Consider the following 13,788-nt stretch of genomic DNA (forward strand, 5'->3'; position numbering starts at 1 on the left):
GGAGAAATTTGATAGGTAGTTTTCTTCGCTTTCACGGTTGCCACTTTGGTCCATTTGGACCAAAAATGGTCCTTACAACCCCATTTGGTCGCTTGTCCCTTTTCTTCAATTTTGGTCCTTTTTAGGCAGTAGCCACGATTGGTAATTTTCTTTATTTTTCACTCAGGTAAAAATTCACAATATTGCCCAAAAAATTTGCCATACTTTCGGTAGCCCCCATATAATTTTGAATATACTTCCATGGAACTCTCACCATAAAAAATTGCTCAGTCAATAAAATGTACCAGAACAATAACATTTCACTTAGTATAATTTATGCCAGGCATTAAAAAGAGAAGTGTTAAACACATTGTCGTTAATTGTTTATGAAATAACCGACTAATAAAAAAAAACCCTTGTATTATAATAATATTATAACGGCTAGATTTTTCTATCGGTTATACAACACTATGTAAAATATATGAAAATAAAAATTGCTTCTCGCCTAGCATAGCTTATAGCGAGCACTCTGCCGTGAGCCTAACACTTTCCAAATTATACAAATGAATTCTATGAACTACTTCTCGTTTGGCACGTTGATATTTAAATCTATCTCGCCCAGCTCAATGAGTTCAAGCAATTCGACTATTGTGGTGATAAGTCACGCAAGGTAATTGAAAACTAAGTATCTTGGCACAAGAAACATTTTAACTGGAAGACAGAAGGAAGCAAATGCAAAAGAGATTTGATTTCGGAAGAAATGTTTTGTATGAATTCTTCCCGTAGGTGCTAGCAGAACCCCTGAGGCCTCGGATCAAAACTCAAACTTAATGAATAGGCTCTGATATGAAGTTTAAGCGTTAAGGGAAAAAGTAAGCATCTATAAAAATAGCACTAACAAAATTGCCTAGTTTCATTTATGATTTACTGAGTTTTCCACATACATATTTCGGCAACACCAGAACGCAAATTTGGAACCGTTCCTTACTAAAACCTAACTGCACAATACATTTTATTTCATTGCAATCAACACAATAATGCTAGAGCCAAGAGCTTTGTGACCAAAACTAGGTTCGCAACGTTTTTTTTGGTGAAAGACATGGACTTATCCTATGTCAAAATATTATACCATTTTTCGTTGCATGCACATATATTTGTTTGTTCAGCTTGAATTAAAGGAAAGTCTTCACTATGTTTAGTAAAATTTTATATGGAAACATCCAAAAATTTTGTATTTTATACTAATAAAGTAAAACAAAAATTTGGTCCTTTTTTTCGATGAATTTTGGTCCAAAATGAAAACATGGTATGGCAACCGCTGAGAGGTCCCAAACGAGAATAGATCTATTATATGCAAATGCTGATGTACGGTCCTGTACAAATCTTGAAAATCACAGAATTTCTGATCACGAAACCATTTCATTTTCTTTCAAAGTGTGCAATTCAAATCCTCTGCGGAGAATGATACCAACAATGTGTTGGAAGAATTATTCTGCTGATAACCTCATTTACTTATTAAGAAACTATGATTTCAGCGTATTAAAAAATATGCATCTCAATGACTCGGTTGAATATATAAATACCTGCTTATCACACTGCATGGGCTTATTAACATCAGAACAAGACAGGATAGTGAGGTTGAGAAATAAGTGGTACGATCATGAACTGACCGAAATTAACAAATTAAAAATCCAATTGCACTCAAAAGCCAGAAGATCTGGTCAATTTTCGGAATATAATACGGTTGCGAAGTATTATAAGAAACTAATCAAAATTAAAAAAATTAAGTATATGGAGAAAAATATTGCCTTAATTTCTTCTGATAGGAAATTAATGTGGAAACACCTCAAGCAAACAGTAAACTTAACTGAGGTGCGTGACAATATCCTGACAGTGATTGTAAATGATATAAGATATGTGTCACGTACACCTGTTAGAAGGTGAATCCGCCCCCTTGGCGCAATCAAGGTGGAATGTCCCCCAGCTAGCTCAGGGCGAGAGGTCGGGGCCCTTAACCCTTGTCCACCTTGATGCGGGGCGGATGTCACAATCATCATTGTACTTACATCCGTGCACCTCCCTCGCAGAAAGCCCACCCTACCTTGGACCGCTCGAGTTTCTGCCTGGCAGCGAGTCCCCTTTTTCTCCGCTCCAAATGACTCTTTCTACCTACCCTAATGCCATCTTCACCCCTCCCCAACCAATTAAATTTAGCAAACCATTTTAATTTCTTCTTTCAGTTCAATCTAACATATTATTTATTCAAAATATCTTAACTTTATACAAAACTTCAATAAAACGATTATATTCGAAAATTTAAAGTTTCTAACTTATTCCTCTATATGTACAAATCAGAATTTTTTTTGACAATTTGACCAACGGATCATTTGCACAAAAAAAAAACGACGAAATTCCAAATAAAAATTGACTCATAAACGACGAGAATTATATACATACATTATACTTATACATACAACCGTTTATCATCACACAAAGAACTCGTAATGTTGAAAAAAAACGTATATGTGAAAATTCGCAAAATAAAATTTTTATACAAATGGTTTACATAAACCCCATATAAATCATTCTGACAAAAGAACATCTTAATTTATGACGAATTTGATACCAAATCGCAATACCACATTAAAATCTACATCGGTTAATAAAAAAAATGAAACTGTAAAATATTCTCTTAGGCCTTTCTGCCACCAAAGTAGGCCAAACTTTTATGCGCTCAACAGGAGCGAAATACAAAATAGATTCAATACCCTACTGCCTACCTAACAGAGCTCTATTATGGAGGTTAAGGGAAATTGATGTGAGCCAGTTTTTTCCAGCTATTGCAAAAAAAAGGGAGGTATGGATTTATTTAATTTTAGCCATTTGGCCCCCTTTTGGTCACTGAACAGCACTTTACAATTTATACCTTGATTTTATTCGACTGTACACAAAGTTTGATGCGGATACAAAAAAAACTAAACTTATCCTACCCTCATACGTATATTAACGTTGCGACCTTTTGCTTGCTTTAATTCCCAGTTTTCTTGAAAGGTGAGTTGATGCACTCAACACTCCTGATTGCCGTCTTCGATAATCATATTTGTACAGAAAAGCGTTATGGCATTGAAATTATGGTAGGTATTGATACAAATTTATGATAACGAATTATCCCTGGCGCTATGCAGAAGCACTCATGATTGGATGTGATACTCCTTCCTACAGGAGGAACGAAAGATTTGATTTAGTATAAACATTGCTGGAGGATTATACGCCGATTTGGCGTTCACGCTCCTCAGGCCATACATGCGCACCTCCGTGTTATGTCCAAAGACAAACATTAGGGTGGTTGTAATACAAAAAAATTTATCCCAAAAAAAGGAATTTACACAGAAAAAAATTATCACAAAAAATGTTAATTCATAGAAATTCAAAGAGGTGGAGTGGGTATTTATACCCACTGAAATCCGGGACTGCATACGCAGGTCCGGATTTCTGGGGAGGATTCGTGACCGAAGTCGAAGTGGAGGTTACGCGAACCCCAAATGGCGCGAAAGTCCCTATATGCACATAAAAAAAGGTATAGAATTCTATGACTCACCAGATCTAGGATATTCCACATCGTTTATGCTGCGTTGGCTCCTGCCTGAATTTAAAATTTGTTTGGTTGCCCGAGCGCGCGATTGGTAAATGGTTTTTTGCCTTTTAATGGATTTTTTTTAATTTTGTTTAATTTTTATACAAAAAAAACACCACTTTACGTTTTTAATACAGCAACGGTTTTAACTCTTCGCGCACAGGGATAAATTTATTTAATATAATTTGAACATAAAATTTTACAAGCGGGCGGCGCGCTGCAGACTTGTATGCTGCTATATGTCAATAACTATACTCTTTCTCTACAGTTATCGCTTCTTATATAGCCGGTATCCATAAGAGACACCGTTTAATGTGCCGTTTTCTCTCGTCATCCTCAAACCAACCGCAACCATTTCCACCCTATATCCATCCTTTTCCGATTTTCACCACACTCTTACCGCTCATCTGGCAACTCTTGGAATAGTAGCTTTTACAAATTTCCCCATATTGGGAGTTTTGTTGGTTTTCCTTAATCTGACATTTCGTATTTGTTTACATTTTGCTTGCGCTGGTTAAACTCGAGGTAAATATTTTACCTTCTCGGACAATTATTTTTATTTCAAGACGGTGGCGAAGTGAATATTGTCTAAGAAATCTAAAGGAGGTTCTCTGCTGCCATTGGTCCCAGGTGATATGCATCTGGACTGACCGTGGAAGAAGCCATCCATACCTATGGTACAAGGCGCAGAGACCCAAAGTATATGTAAAAAAAAGGACAAATTGAATAGTTTGGCGCAGTGGTTGACTGCCAATCGTGTCCAGAATGTGACAGGAGAGGTTTCCAACGAGGTAATGAATGTGTAAATTTTGATTTAAAATCTTTGCAGTGGGGTTGACAATTTTCAGGTGGTTGTTGTAGTTTTGATGATTTGGTTACCCAACACAAAAAAAATGTGCACTTATATAAGTGGCTCATGCTTTTCCGACTAAAATAATTTAACTTATTTTTTTTTTCTTTTTCAGTGCGGAAATAGGAGGCTCCGGTTGTGAGGCGTAGCGGGCGCGGTGTTGGAATCCTGGAATGCCGAGTTTACGGGAAGTATATATGACTTGTACACATGTGTCGAAGAATTATTACTTTTGCCTACTTTTATTCTGTCTTTCTAGGTAATTTTGCCTCGACTTGGGAGTTCAGCCGTACCACTCGAGCGGGCCAAAGTGCGACCAACGCGGGGAACACCCACACCCTGACAACGTCTCCTGCCTCGAGAGCTTAGCCGGGTATATGTTACGGGAAGTATAAGAATTATAATGTATATATAAGAACTATTACTTTTTGTGTTCTTCTTAGTTACTTTGGAACGAGCGTTTTATGGAAACGTCCATCCCCCCGACTTGATCCTCATCGACGGGATGGTATTCACGCAAGTAATGAGATATTTTTATGTCCATTTATTAACATTTTGTATTCTTTTCAGGTTACAACGCGGCATTTTAGTATTAAGTTATATAGTACACAATTACGTAGTTTTAAGTTATTTAACCGTAAGTTATTTAGTTCTAGGTTAGCTTATATTAAGTTAATTATCAAGCGTTAGGTTCTGTAGAATTAGGTTATTTAGGATTCGTTTATTGTTTAAGGTCCTTCGCGTGCCAGGCCCCTAAACTCTTCCCTGCCAACGACTCTAACAAGTACATATTGTTACCTAGCGCCTTAGAAATTCGACACTTAGTGAACTTGCGACAAAATTTAGCGTTTACATTTTGTTTAAAGTCGCTAAGTACAAAGTTCCGTTTGTAAATTTCTTGGCCAGGCTTGAACTGTATTTCGCGAATTCTTTTATTGTAGCGCGCCGCGTTACTTTCGTACGCTTCATGTAAATTTTCTTGTATTTTCTCACGCATTAACCTAAGCTTGTCACTATGATCAATTACAAACATTTCGTTGTCATTAAGACAACTCAATTTCCTGGCGAGCGCATAATCAGCCCCATTTGTGAACATATTAAATCCGAAGAGTGCAAAGTATGGCGACACTCCGCTCGCAGAGTGCACTGCACTCCGAAGAGAACACTCAATCTCGGTTAGGTATAAATCCCAATCCCTATGGTCGTTTTCTAAATATGATCTGATCGCAGCTAACACCGATTGGTTTGCCCTTTCGGCGGCATTCGATTGCGGTGAATAAAAAGCTGTTTTTAGGTGTCTAACCCCGTACGTTTCTAATAGTTCCGAGAACTGTTTGGATACAAATTGTTTACCGTTATCGGAATGTACGATTTCCGGTACGCCGAACTTATGAAAAATTTCTTCGGTTAAGAACTTAACCACATTGCTCGCGGTAGCTTCGCGCATTGCCTTCAAAAAAATGAACTTTGAGAAATGATCAATAATGATAAAAATAAAACAGTTTCCGCGTTTCGACCTCGGATATTTGCCTAAAAAGTCAATATATAATTTCTGAAATGGGCGGACTGTTACCACCTCCTTTCCGATCCCTGGCTTTAAAATTGCATCACAAGGCTTGGTTTCCTTACAGGTCTGGCATTCTCGCACAAAGTTGCGAACCTGTACCACCATGTTAGGCCAATAGTATAACCTCCTAAGTCTATGTAGAGTTTTCGCCATACCCCCGTGCGCAGTTATCTCTGGACAATGTGCGTTTTCGATGAGGGTTGACGTCAGAGCTTCAGGGACCCACAACTTCCACTCATTTTCCTCTAATTCTACATTTTTAGGCAAACACTTTTTAAAAACCATGCCGTCCTCTACCTTAAGATCAGGCAACCTTTCTCTATTGTTTTCAATCGTGTTAATTAATTCTTTATACTCCTTCGATTCGAACTCAACTGTGTCCAGATTTGCTATTGGGGATTCGGCAATCTCTGCTATACAGCGCGAGAGCGTATCCGCCACTATACTGTCGGCACCTTTACGGTGTTCTATTTCGAAATTAAAAGCTTGTAGTTGCAATGACCACCTAGCTAGTCTTCCATTTAAATCTTTTAAAGACATTAGCCATTTAAGGCTAGCGTGGTCGGTCACTATTGTAAAGGGCATTAAGTCAATATATGGTCGAAATCTCTTGACGGCCATCACCGTCGCAAGACATTCCTTCTCCGTTGTACTATATTTTCTTTGACATTCGTTGAACTTTTGTGAAAAGTATGCGATTGGCTTTTCTGCATCATCACTTTCTTTTTGGTAGAGTACTGCACCCAGACCATAATCAGATGCATCGCATTGTATGAAAAATCTTTTTGAGAAATCAGGGTGTCTGAGAACTGGAGCACTTGTGAGTGCTCTCTTCAAGCTATTGAATGCTTCCACTGCTTCTTCAGACATTTCGAACTTTCTCCCCTTCTTCAACGAATCTGTCAAAGGTGCTGCCATTGTGGCGAAATCTTTTATAAATCTCCTATACCATCCTGCAGTTCCGAGGAAACTGCGCACCTCTTTTACCGTTTTTGGAACAGGGATTTTCTGTATTGCTTTGACCTTCTCAGGATCTGTCTTTAACATCCCGCCTCCTACAATATAACCTAAATATGGCAATTCTTTAAAACAAAATTTCGATTTATTCAACCCAATCGTAAGGTTCGCGTCTCTTAAGCAGATGACGACTTCTTGTAAAATTCGAAGATGTGAGTCAAAGTCAGGAGCGATGATTAATAAGTCATCCAAATAGATAAAAACATGTGACTTTAGTCTTTGTGGAATGACACGGTCCATTAGGCGACATAGTCTTTGGGCCGCATTGCACAATCCAAATGGCATTGTAACGAATTGGTAGAGTGGACGTCCAGGCACGGTAAACGCGGTATAAGGTTTACTAGCTTCGTCTAGCTCGATTTGCCAAAACGCGAACTTTAGGTCGACGCTACTTATAAAGTGTGTCGTCAATGCGACTTAGTATACCCTCTATATTTTGTAGGGGGTACCCGTCTTTTACAGTGACGGCGTTTAGTTTACGAGCGTCTAAACAAAAGCGATTTTTCCCCGGCTTCCTCACCACTGTCGTTCGGTTACTCCAGGGGCTCTCACTCTCCTCTATAACGCCCAACTCCAACATTTTGTCGACCTCCTCATATACGATGGCTTGCATTGCCGGCGAAAGAGGATAATGTCGCTCCTTAATAGGTACTGCTTCGTCGACTAACTTTATTGTATGCTTTTCCAAGCTAGTGCGTCCTAACCCGTGATCTTCATATGTCCTAAACTCTTTTACTACTTTTTCTAAACGTTCTTTCTGCTCTGGCGTTAAACAGTGTAAAACCCGACGTTCGTTCCTGTCTTCATCAGATACCAACTCTTGCTCTATTTTTGTTAGATCTATTTCATCCACGGTAATAACTTCAGGTGCCAACTGAAACGCCCTCCAAAAGTCGACTCCGAGGTAGATCTTTTGTTCGAGATATGGGCATAAAAAAAATGTAATTTTTTGTTCCACTGTATTAAACTTTACCGGTAAAGTTATTTTGCCTAAGACATTATGTCTGCGGCCGCCTGCAGTTGTGACAGAAGACACATAACGTTCGATAGGAACTCCTAATCCTTCTACAAACTCCCGACAGCCACGGCCTAGAATACTGACGGAGGCGCCAGTATCTAGTAAGCCGCGTGTTTGTATGTCCTTTATATCTCTATCCGCATACACACGCGGGTCTGTTGTACTTAATTTCCTAATAGATGCCACTACCTTCTGTCGGAGTTTTTTCCTCTTTTTAAATCGTTCCCTTGCCTTCTGAATTTTCCGCGAAACTGCCCGACGTCCCATAACAATGCTTTCTGCAAAAATTCTTTCCCGAGTTTCGAGGTATTTCCTAAGTCGTTCTTCATAGGATATAGTATTTTCCTTTCCTGTCTTTGAGGGCTTTACGGTTTTTGTGTTTTTATTGAAAATGCAAATATCAGTTGTAATTGCTGATTCTATATACGGTTCTGTATTTGTTGACGCGTCTACTTTGACGAGGTTTGGGTGGAGCGCGATTCCCCCGTCACAATCGCGTTCCTCAAAGCGTTTCCCGCTGGGTTACACATTGGGCATTTAGGAGTAATAACATCCTGTTTGCCACATTTGTAACAGAAAATGCGCCGCTGAAGCGACACACATTCGGTGAAGAAGTGGCCGTCAGCGCCACAATTCCAGCACGAAACGTTTCTGCGAACGCCCGACTGCTTATTTGAAGATTGATGGCGTATTTCCTCCACGGTGACTTGACCTTCATCACCGGGAGTAAAACGCTCATCGTCTTCCGATTGATAAATTTCATTCACATATTGTGCGCGTGGCGTAAAAGTACTCAACGGCGTGCGGTCCCGGCGCGGAAAGCATCGCTCGACCTCCTTGCATTCCATTCGTAATTGGTCTAGGGAATATGCCGAAATTGGGTAAACCATTTTAGCTAATGATTCGCGCAAGTTCCCTTTTACTAATCGTACTATCTCGTATTCTGGTATCGGATTTTTAAGTCGTGAACGTAAAATACCAACCGCGTGGAAATATTCGTCGATATTTTCTCGCGGCCTTTGCTTCCTCTCTGTCAATTCCCTAAGGATCTCAAAATCTGTACGTTGTGATGAATATTGGCGGAGCAGCGCGAGCTGTAAACTCGGCCAATCGACTCGGCCGTGCGACTTTATATAAAGCCAGTACCACTCCCGTGCTTCGCCGCTCAGCAATCGATGGAAATCGCGTATTATTTCATTCCATGTACACCCATACTGAGTCTTTAGGTATTCTAGTCGGAATATAAAGTCCTCGACTGGCATGGCATCGCGATGCCCTTTAAAATCTAGTCCCCATTTTTCTACCTTAATGTCTGGCCTGGACACTTCCCTATCCCTTATTCCTGACACTTCTTGACGCCCTGCGGAGGTAGTTGCTGATTCCCTTTCTTCGACTATACGAGGTTGACGAGCTGGTGGTGGGTTGTTGCGCGTGTAGACTGCTGCACTGACCATGTGGTGATAGTTGTTCCCACCCCTGTCATGATTATTAGTATTAGCGTGTGTAGCCAAATTCATGGATCGCCTGGAATCACGAGATTCGATACTTGAGTTGTGTCTTCGTCGTTTATTATTTCGATTACGAACCCTATCGTTGCCCCCTGACTGCTCTAACGCTGCCTCCGTATTTGGACCTGCCCTATTTAACTCCGGTAAACTTTCGCGAATTTCTGTCATAATGGCTTGTTTCGCCTCGACCATCAATTCTTTTAGAATTGGTGCTAACTCATCCCTAAGCCCACGAGGGTTGCCTACAGAAGCTCGATTTGGTTCGACAGTGTTGTTAGTAGTAGGTGGTGGAAAGTTCAGGTTCGATGGTGGAGCTTGTAATGGTTGCGATTGCTCTTTAGGCGCTTTCGGAATAGTACCGGTGCTCTTGTTTGGCTCTGCTGAAGCGTTATTAGTATTTGCTTGCCTAGTCTCTCCGCCTGCGGCTACGGCTGTGTTACCGCCCCCGAATCGATCAGAAAGATCTATAAAGGTAGTGTCGTGAGAGTTCGCCATATTAGATGATTTTAGTTTATTTAATTGTTTAGTCTTGTATCGGGTGTTATAAGGTTCAAAGCGACCCATACGATTGGTGTTTTCCCCTTATCGCACCGTCTATTTTTTTTTAGATTTATTTCGCAAAAAAAAATTAATCTGATTTCCGCTCAATTTCAAAAAAAAACTTCGATCGCTACTTCGACTTCCAAAATCCTATCCGTATGTTTAACTTGTTTCCCCTAAAAAAATTATTTATAATTTCAATTCAATTTCAGAATATTTGACTTTAAATTGTTTCCCGCAAAAAAAAAAAAAAAAGGAGGCAATTCGATTTCAAATCTGATCGCAAAAATTGTTTTCAAACAAGATGTTTATAGCAAAAAAAATTTATCGTTTAATTTCGTTCGTTTTCGAAGATCAGTTTCAACTATTTACTTTGGATGTTCCCTCAAAGAAAATTATTTATAATTTGAATTCTATGTCAAACTCTTTGACTTCAAATTGTTTTCCAAAAAAGTATTAACAATTTCAAATTTCACATATATAGGTTTGGGTGGGTTCAGATAACATTCAGGCCTATCAAAAAAAAATTTTTGATGCTAGGAGTCATTGGAGCAAACTCTTGCGTTCCTACGAGGGTGTATGCACTTCAGTATTTCAAAAAAAAAAAATCTATATGTGGATCTGTTCCAAAATTCGCATACATTATGCAACACTAGCTTTATGCAGCTGACCGCTTGAGGTCATAATGTATAATTTCCATAATTACGGAGCAACATATTAACAAAAAAACTTAATAAGGACTTCCCTTTTATCTGAAGCTACAAAAAAAAAAGATTGATTGTATTGTAATGAAAGAAAAATAATTTTTAGTAAATTATGAAAGATGCAAATAGTCGGCCACCCTAATGCGGCTATGCCATCTATGGGCTATTGCTAGGGTCTACCATCTGCTTCCAACTCCTGTCTCGGTGCATTTAAATTTTCGGATCAAACACCATGAATAAGTCACCGAAACAGGGTGTTGGTCGCATACGGCCAGACCCGTTTAAATCGATGATTGCATACGTGAAAAAATATGTATATTTATAATAAAATAAAAATTTAAATATATTTATATGAAATGAGCTTTGCTATTACTAACGACTTCGATGTTGATTTCGAATTTAAAATTTGCTCATTGCCGGGCGCCTATTTCAATCAGCGGCGCAGCTGTACAATCCTCACGATAACATTTTACTTTATCACCATACATATGTATATGGTATTTAAAAAAAATTTCTTTTGGTTGGCCGCTATACTAAATATAGCGGCCCCCTCTCTATGCTTTCGTTTGGGCGCCATATTAATAATAATTGTCACGTACACCTGTTAGAAGGTGAATCCGCCCCCTTGGCGCAATCAAGGTGGAATGTCCCCCAGCTAGCTCAGGGCGAGAGGTCGGGGCCCTTAACCCTTGTCCACCTTGATGCGGGGCGGATGTCACAATCATCATTGTACTTACATCCGTGCACCTCCCTCGCAGAAAGCCCACCCTACCTTGGACCGCTCAAGTTTCTGCCTGGCAGCGAGTCCCCTTTTTCTCCGCTCCAAATGACTCTTTCTACCTACCCTAATGCCATCTTCACCCCTCCCCAACCAATTAAATTTAGCAAACCATTTTAATTTCTTCTTTCAGTTCAATCTAACATATTATTTATTCAAAATATCTTAACTTTATACAAAACTTCAATAAAACGATTATATTCGAAAATTTAAAGTTTCTAACTTATTCCTCTATATGTACAAATCAGAATTTTTTTTGACAATTTGACCAACGGATCATTTGCACAAAAAAAAACGACGAAATTCCAAATAAAAATTGACTCATAAACGACGAGAATTATATACATACATTATACTTATACATACAACCGTTTATCATCACACAAAGAACTCGTAATGTTGAAAAAAAACGTATATGTGAAAATTCGCAAAATAAAATTTTTATACAAATAGTTTACATAAACCCCATATAAATCATTCTGACAAAAGAACATCTTAATTTATGACAAATTTGATACCAAATCGCATTACCACATTAAAATCTACATCGGTTAATAAAAAAAATGAAACTGTAAAATATTCTCTTAGGCCTTTCTGCCACCAAAGTAGGCCAAACTTTTATGCGCTCAACAGGAGCGAAATACAAAATAGATTCAATACCCTACTGCCTACCTAACAGAGCTCTATTATGGAGGTTAAGGGAAATTGATGTGAGCCAGTTTTTTCCAGCTATTGCAAAAAAAACGGAGGTATGGATTTATTTAATTTTAGCCATTTGGCCCCCTTTTGGTCACTGAACAGCACTTTACAATTTATACCTTGATTTTATTCGACTGTACACAAAGTTTGATGCGGACACAAAAAAAAAACTAAACTTATCCTACCCTCATACGTATATTAACGTTGCGACCTTTTGCTTGCTTTAATTCCCAGTTTTCTTGAAAGGTGAGTTGATGCACTCAACACTCCTGATTGCCGTCTTCGATAATCATATTTGTACAGAAAAGCGTTATGGCATTGAAATTATGGTAGGTATTGATACAAATTTATGGTAACGAATTATCCCTGGCGCTATGCAGAAGCACTCATGATTGGATGTGATACTCCTTCCTACAGGAGGAACGAAAGATTTGATTTAGTATAAACATTGCTGGAGGATTATACGCCGATTTGGCGTTCACGCTCCTCAGGCCATACATGCGCACCTCCGTGTTATGTCCAAAGACAAACATTAGGGTGGTTGTAATACAAAAAAATTTATCCCAAAAAAAGGAATTTACACAGAAAAAAATTATCACAAAAAATGTTAATTCATAGAAATTCAAAGAGGTGGGACTGCATACGCAGGTCCGGATTTCTGGGGAGGATTCGTGACCGAAGTAGAAGTGGAGGTTACGCGAGCCCCAAATGGCGCGAAAGTCCCTATATGCACATAAAAAAAGGTATAGAATTCTATGACTCACCAGATCTAGGATATTCCACATCGTTTATGCCGCGTTGGCTCCTGCCTGAATTTAAAATTTGTTTGGTTGCCCGAGCGCGCGATTGGTAAATGGTTTTTTGCCTTTTAATGGATTTTTTTTAATTTTGTTTAATTTTTATACAAAAAAAACACCACTTTACGTTTTTAATACAGCAACGGTTTTAACTCTTCGCGCACAGGGATAAATTTATTTAATATAATTTAAACATAAAATTTTACAAGCGGGCGGCGCGCTGCAGACTTGTATGCTGCTATATGTCAATAACTATACTCTTTCTCTACAGTTATCGCTTCTTATATAGCCGGTATCCATAAGAGACACCGTTTAATGTGCCGTTTTCTCTCGTCATCCTCAAACCAACCGCAACCATTTCCACCCTATATCCATCCTTTTCCGATTTTCACCACACTCTTACCGCTCATCTGGCAACCCTTGGAATAGGAGCTTTTACAAATTTCCCCATATTGGGAGTTTTGTTGGTTTTCCTTAATCTGACATTTCGTATTTGTTTACATTTTGCTTGCGCTGGTTAATCTCGAGGTAAATATTTTACCTTCTCGGACAATTCTTTTTATTTCAAGTCGGTGGTGAAGTGAATATTGTCTAAGAAATCTAAAGGAGGTTCTCTGCTGCCATTGGTCCCAGGTGATATGCATCTGGACTGACCGTGGAAGAAGCCATTTCCATACCTATGGTACAAGGCGCAGAG

The 13,788-nt window shown here is 38.9% G+C and overlaps 1 protein-coding gene across 1 annotated transcript in view; it reads right to left on the bottom strand.

The window, feature by feature from the left end:
• The window catches only part of LOC137240025 (uncharacterized), a 101,801-nt gene extending 88,690 nt beyond the window's left edge, over nt 1-13,111 (bottom strand). Inside the window, exon 1 of the mRNA XM_067765906.1 lies at nt 13,059-13,111. The gene's annotated coding sequence lies outside the window, so the exon portion shown is untranslated. The remainder of the gene's footprint in view (nt 1-13,058) is intronic.
• Between the last annotated feature and the right edge of the window lie 677 nt (nt 13,112-13,788).

Source organism: Eurosta solidaginis, chromosome 2, assembly GCF_040869045.1.
Source record: "Eurosta solidaginis isolate ZX-2024a chromosome 2, ASM4086904v1, whole genome shotgun sequence".
Lineage (NCBI taxonomy): Eukaryota > Metazoa > Arthropoda > Insecta > Diptera > Tephritidae > Eurosta > Eurosta solidaginis.